We start from the raw sequence: 7,854 nt of genomic DNA on the forward strand, positions 1-7,854 counted from the left end.
CCTATAAAACTGTTCAAACTGATGAGACGTTGTCATTTTGCACAGGACCAATCTTTGCACTGTTGGAATACAAAACTTAACCAGTGTTAACTACACTGAACAAAAATATGAACGCAACATGTAAAGTGTTGATCCCATGTTTCATGAGCTGAAATAAAAGATCCCAGAAATGTTCCATGGGCACAAAAAGCTAATTTATCTAAAATGTTGTGCACACATTTGTTTACATCCCTGTTAGTGAGCATTTCTCTTTTAGTGAGCATTTCTCTCCAATGCCACATACTGTATCTTGTAAGTTTTGAGGGAGTGTGCAATTGGCATGCTGACTGCAGGAATGTCCACCAGAGCTGTTGCAAGATAATTTTATGTTAATTGCTCTACCAATAACTGCCCCCAACATCGTTTTAGAGCATTTGGCAGAACGTCCTACCGGCTTCACAACCGCAGACCACGTGTGACTACACCAAATCCATAGATTAGGGCCTAATACGTTTTCTTCAGTTGACTGATTTCCTTAAATGAACTGTAACTCAGTCAGATCTTACATTTTTTTGCATGTTGCATTTATATTTTTACATTTACATTACATTTACATTTAAGTCATTTAGCAGACGCTCTTATCCAGAGCGACTTACAAATTGGTGCGTTCACCTTAAGACATCCAGTGGAACAGCCACTTTACAATAGTGCATCTAAATCTTTTAAGGGGGGTGAGAAGGATTACTTTATCCTATCCTAGGTATTCCTGAAAGAGGTGGGGTTTCAGGTGTCTCCGGAAGGTGGTGATTGACTCCGCTGTCCTGGCGTCGTGAGGGAGTTTGTTCCACCATTGGGGGGCCAGAGCAGCGAACAGTTTTGACTGGGCTGCGCGGGAACTGTACTTCCTCAGTGGTAGGGAGGCGAGCAGGCCAGAGGTGGATGAACGCAGTGCCCTTGTTTGGGTGTAGGGCCTGATCAGAGTCTGGAGGTACTGAGGTGCCGTTCCCCTCACAGCTCCGTAGGCAAGCACCATGGTCTTGTAGCGGATGCGAGCTTCAACTGGAAGCCAGTGGAGCGGAGGAGCGGGGTGACGTGAGAGAACTTGGGAAGGTTGAACACCAGACGGGCTGCGGCGTTCTGGATGAGTTGTAGGGGTTTAATGGCACAGGCAGGGAGCCCAGCCAACAGCGAGTTGCAGTAATCCAGACGGGAGATGACAAGTGCCTGGATTAGGACCTGCGCTGCTTCCTGTGTGAGGCAGGGTCGTACTCTGCGGATGTTGTAGAGCATGAACCTACAAGAACGGGCCACCGCCTTGATGTTAGTTGAGAACGACAGGGTGTTGTCCAGGATCACGCCAAGGTTCTTAGCGCTCTGGGAGGAGGACACCATGGAGTTGTCAACCGTGATGGCAAGATCATGGAATGGGCAGTCCTTCCCCGGGAGGAAGAGCAGCTCCGTCTTGCCGAGGTTCAGCTTGAGGTGGTGATCCGTCATCCACACTGATATGTCTGCCAGACATGCAGAGATGCGATTCGCCACCTGGTCATCAGAAGGGGGAAAGGAGAAGATTAATTGTGTGTCGTCTGCATAGCAATGATAGGAGAGACCATGTGAGGTTATGACAGAGCCAAGTGACTTGGTGTATAGCGAGAATAGGAGAGGGCCTAGAACAGAGCCCTGGGGGACGCCAGTGGTGAGAGCGCGTGGTGAGGAGACAGATTCTCGCCACGCCACCTGGTAGGAGCGACCTGTCAGGTAGGACGCAATCCAAGCGTGGGCCGCGCCGGAGATGCCCAACTCGGAGAGGGTGGAGAGGAGGATCTGATGGTTCACAGTATCGAAGGCAGCCGATAGGTCTAGAAGGATGAGAGCAGAGGAGAGAGAGTTAGCTTTAGCAGTGCGGAGGGCCTCCGTGATACAGAGAAGAGCAGTCTCAGTTGAATGACTAGTCTTGAAACCTGACTGATTTGGATCAAGAAGGTCATTCTGAGAGAGATAGCGGAGAGCTGGCCAAGGACGGCACGTTCGAGAGTTTTGGAGAGAAAAGAAAGAAGGGATACTGGTCTGTAGTTGTTGACATCGGAGGGATCGAGTGTAGGTTTTTTCAGAAGGGGTGCAACTCTCGCTCTCTTGAAGACAGAAGGGACGTAGCCAGCGGTCAGGGATGAGTTGATGAGCGAGGTGAGGTAAGGGAGAAGGTCTCCGGAAATGGTCTGGAGAAGAGAGGAGGGAATAGGGTCAAGCGGGCAGGTTGTTGGGCGGCCGGCCGTCACAAGACGCGAGATTTCATCTGAGAGAGAGGGGAGAAAGAGGTCAGAGCACAGGGTAGGGCAGTGTGAGCAGAACCAGCGGTGTCGTTTGACTTAGCAAACGAGGATCGGATGTCGTCGACCTTCTTTTCAAAATGGTTGACGAAGTCATCTGCAGAGAGGGAGGAGGGGGGAGGGGGAGGAGGATTCAGGAGATAGGTTGGAGAAGGTTTGAGCAGAGGGAAGAGATGATAGGATGGAAGAGGAGAGAGTAGAGAGGGGGAGAGAGAGCGAAGATTGGGACGAGCAGGCGATACCAGGAGATAGGTTGGAGAAGGTTTGAGCAGAGGGAAGAGATGATAGGATGGAAGAGGAGAGAGAACGGGGGAGAGAGAGCGAAGATTGGGACGGCGCGATACCATCCGAGTAGGGGCAGTGTGGGAAGTGTTGGATGAGAGCAAGAGGGAAAAGGATACAAGGTAGTGGTCGGAGACTTGGAGGGGAGTTGCAGTGAGGTTAGTGGAAGAACAGCATCTAGTAAAGATGAGGTTGAGCGTATTGCCTGCCTTGTGAGTAGAGGGGGAAGGTGAGAGGGTGAGGTCAAAAGAGGAGAGGAGTGGAAAGAAGGAGGCAGAGAGGAATGAGTCAAAGGTAGACGTGGGGAGGTTAAAGTCGCCCAGAACTGTGAGAGGTGAGCCGTCCTCAGGAAAGGAGCTTATCAAGGCATCAAGCTCATTGATGAACTCTCCGAGGGAACCTGGAGGGCGATAAATGATAAGGATGTTAAGCTTGAAAGGGCTGGTAACTGTGACAGCATGGAATTCAAAGGAGGCGATAGACAGATGGGTAAGGGGAGAAAGAGAGAATGACCACTTGGGAGAGATGAGGATCCCGGTGCCACCACCCCGCTGACCAGAAGCTCTCGGGGTGTGCGAGAACACGTGGGCGGACGAAGAGAGAGCAGTAGGAGTAGCAGTGTTATCTGTGGTGATCCATGTTTCCGTCAGTGCCAAGAAGTCGAGGGACTGGAGGGAGGCATAGGCTGAGATGAACTCTGCCTTGTTGGCCGCAGATCGGCAGTTCCAGAGGCTACCGGAGACCTGGAACTCCACGTGGGTCGTGCGCGCTGGGACCACCAGATTAGGGTGGCCGCGGCCACGCGGTGTGGAGCGTTTGTATGGTCTGTGCAGAGAGGAGAGAACAGGGATAGACAGACACATAGTTGACAGGCTACAGAAGAGGCTACGCTAATGCAAAGGAGATTGGAATGACAAGTGGACTACACGTCTCGAATGTTCAGAAAGTTAAGCTTACGTAGCAGGAATCTTATTGACTAAAATAATTAAAATGATACAGTACTGCTGAAGTAGGCTAGCTGGCAGTGGCTGCGTTGTTGTTGTTCTATCTCTCTATAGTGCTGTTTCTTGTATTATGGTCTCTTGTTTCTTTAGAGGTTTCACTTTGTTGTCCTTTTTCTTCTGTCCTTATTTTGTCTTCCTTTCTTCTGTTAACTAGATATTTTTTGTATTTTTTGTTCAGTAAAGATTACTAATGCATTAATTCTATCGATGTAAGACATGATTCTGGTAAGCACAACTTTATTTAGTCTTCTGTGGGAACAAGTTATAATAGAAGAGAAGCTATTGTACATGTATCAAACTATAGTTGACAAACAAATGGCCTACCAAATGTCGGAAATTATAATGTGGCCTAGCAAATGTTATAAGCAGAAAGTTGTCTAAATTAGGGGTAAAAATAGCCAGTAGTAAATTATAGTAAATTAATTATAGCAGGCAAAATTATTATGTTGGATTGAACTGCGCAGGTAACCTGCTTTTTGAAGTGATTTGTTTGACAATCAGATGAAAACATCATCGCACAACATCCATGTGAAACTGAGCCTGCGCAGACTGCAATAACAACAGTAAACAGGATAAGATGTTTACATGCAACAGTATCCTGTTTTAGATCAGCATATCCCAGGCATCTTATCCCGGTTCTTCATAATACAAGCTTTTTCGAGTGATTGTAAATGAGATATGAGGCTTATACAGTATGTGTCAACTCAAAAACAGAATACTTGAGTATCCCGAATAATAACGGGATATTGGTGTGCATGTGGACACTGACAACACGTTTCTGGCGGCCTTCATCCATCACACACAGGTGTAGCATGCTAGATAACTAATTAGCACAGGTGGTCCCTCTGATTTCTGTAAATACATGCTGTAACATGGATATATGGCTGTGTGGGAACAGTAACCCCCACATAGCCGCGGGAAGTAGGGGTGCTGAGGGCGCTACAGCAACCCCTGAAAAATCTGAATTAAAAAAATATAATTTTTCATGAAAGTAGTGCACTGCGCTTTTAATAGTCCTTTATTAGCGGAACAATATGGCTGTGTGTTAAGGGTTATGGCTAAGGTAAGGGTGGAAAAGTCCTAATGATCCTGGATAGCACTGACCCTTACTTGAGCATCACATGGTCAGAGAGGAAGAGGTGAAGTGAGAGATTTCATGCAGCATTCAAAACAACTGGGAAATCTAGGTAAAAACTAGCTCCGACTGGGAAAAATAGTTTTGAACGGCATCCAACTTGGAATTCCAAGTCGAAAACTGCCATCTTTTGAGAGCTCCAGATCAGTGTTTTGGTACATGTATTGTCGATGTGACCCTTTTGGTCACTTTTTTTGTCTTGTTATCAACTGTAACAACATTGTTACTATTATTATTAACAACATTTATGGGTACAATTCCAAACTTGAAAATGATCAGTTACTTGAATCTTTGGAAAGCGTATTCTCCATTGGCTAACCAAGTTCACTAATGCTTGACTTATAGTAGGTGGGAATTTAATATTTCTCAGAATAATTTAATTGATAGATGGCCTCCGGGACAGTCCACTTCTATGAATACAAGTTTGAGGCAGTTTATGGAAAGGTTTGATATTATATATATTTGGAGAGTGAAGTTTCTTTATGACCAGTCTTTCACTTGGAGTAATAATATATTTTTGGCTGGTGTCTAAATGTTTTGATAAACAGGGTATTTCGGGTTAACATCCTTGCCACTCCCCTTACTGATCATAGAGCTATTTATATTGACATTCAACTTTTTATTTCTGATAATGGCCTTGGAAGAAAATCCTACTGGAAGCTTAATAGCTCTATATTAAAACATGAGTTGGTCAAGATGGAGATAACCAATTTAATTACAAACTTCTGGAACAAAGCTATAAATTACAATTCATACAGTAATAATTGGGAACTTTTTAAATATGAGGTTGGAAAATATTCAAGAAAATATGGGAATATATTTGCCAAGACGAGGAGAGCTGAAGAAGAAAGTGTAATTACAAAGATCACCTCTCTTGTTCAAAAGCCTGTTGAAAGTCTCTCAGAGGAGGACAAATCTGTTCTGTTTGAGCTACAACACAAGTTGGATGATATGTATAAACTGAAAGCAGAGGGAGCCTTTGTCAGATCTAGGAAGAAGTGGCTAGAGGAGAGTGAACCAAATTAATCTTATTTTTTAAGGTTAGAAAAATACTACTCTAAAAATAACACAATTCAACAATGAAATACTAATGTTCTCATCACAGATGATCCCAAATTAATCTCTAACTTTAGTTATAGTTCTAAGTATTGTGAGGTTTCCTCAACTCTTTTTTTTACTCTCTGGGGGATGTGAAATCAATTGGGGAGGCTGAGAGGGAACAGTGTGATGACCCTATTATAGTTGAAGAGATCATTTATTCTATTGAATACCTTAAAAATAATGTCTCCTGAGACTGATGGTATATCTGCTGAGTTTTACAAAACATTTTCTCAACATTTAGCCCCATTTCTGTTGGAGGTCTTTTCTGAAAGCATTGCAAATAATGCTCTCCCTCCCAGTTTGACTCAAGGTCTGATTACATGAATCCCTAAGCCCAAGAAATACTTGCTTCTCCTCGATAATTGGCATCCAATCTGTCTGCTCAATAACAACTACAAAATATTAGCCTCTATATTTGAAAAAAGAATGAAGGCAGTATTGGACTAAATTATAGAAGAAACCCAACCTGGCTTCATGAGGAATATACATATAATCTAATAATATCCGACTGGTGTTAGCCTTATTGACTATTCTGATCTAATCTTCGAAGATAGTTTTATTGTCTTCTTAGACTTTTATAAAGCCTCCGATACAGTGGAACATAAGTTTATATTTCTCTCCCTTGAGAAATTTGGTTTTGGGGAATTATTTTGTAGTACTATTAAAACTCTTAATATGAATGGCAACAGTTCCATTAAATTAAAGCATGGCACTTCTCCCAGATTTGATTTGAAAAAAGGAATTAGGCAAGGTTGCCCAATTTCACCTTACATTTCCCTGCTTGCAACCCAACTTCTTACAAGTTTTGTTAAATCCAGCGATATAAAAGGGATCTCTGTTGCTGACAGAGATATTATCATAAGTCAGCTTGCAGATGACATCACCTTCTTTTTCAAAGATGCTGACCAGATTTCTAGAGCAGTCGATAAATATTTTTTCCAAAGCATCTGTTATTTGCCTAATCTTTAATAAGTGTGAATTGTTTGTTGTTAACGACTGTGTGATGCCCTCTATATGCAATATTACAGTAAATAAAAAAGTAACATACCTTGGGATTAACATTTCTAAGGATCAACAGGAAAGATGCTCATTAAATGTCATATTATAGAAAAAAACTAAAAGAAGTTGAACCATTGGTTGCAAAATGATTTATCCTTGAAAGGCAGAGTATTGCTTTCTAAAGCTGAAGGTATCTCCAGATTTACCTATGCAGCCCAGTCCCTACATCTTGACAACAAAATAGGTAAAGCAGTTGACCAGATGCTTTTCAACTTCATCTGGAAAAATCGTAAACATTATATTAGAAAATCTTTCATTTTGAACACATATGAATACGGTGGTCTGAATCTTTTTGATTTTCCTACTTTGAAGATAAATTGGACTAAACATTTCTAAAAGAATCCTAATTTAATTTGGAATTTCATCCCTCATTACATCTTCTCCCGTTTTGGTGGCTTCAATTTTATGTTACTTTGTAACTATAACATTGATAAGATTCCTTCAAAATGATCTGCTTTTCATAGACAAGTATTCTTAGCGTGATCATTAATATATTAACATCATTCTTTTCCCCGCATAGGTATTTCATTTGGATGGATATTTTGTATAGAAACAAGTCTTTATTTTTAAAGAACTGGTAAGTCTTTAAAAATACGTTTAAAATGCTGGTAAGTCAACTTTTTAATGCAGAAAGATTGTTACTTAATCATGATGAATGTTTATCTCGTTACAATATTCCTGTTACACATAGAGAGTTTGCCATAGTTTTTGATGCTATTCCATCTGGAACTCTCATGTTGTTTAGAGGTGTAACCAGACCTCACCTTCTTGAACTACCCTTGCTTAATCCAGTTGACTCTCCAATGGGAACAATGTGTTTCTCCTTGCTCCCTCAGAACAACAGATATATACGTGCTTTATTTCAAAGGTATATTGTATCCATTCCTTATGTCACATCTTACTAGAATACATTTGTCAATAATATCTGTTGTAAAAAAAAGTCTGGTTATTACCACACATACCTGCT

This window comes from Oncorhynchus nerka, linkage group LG14 (assembly GCF_034236695.1).
Source record: "Oncorhynchus nerka isolate Pitt River linkage group LG14, Oner_Uvic_2.0, whole genome shotgun sequence".
NCBI classification, from domain to species: Eukaryota; Metazoa; Chordata; class Actinopteri; order Salmoniformes; family Salmonidae; genus Oncorhynchus; species Oncorhynchus nerka.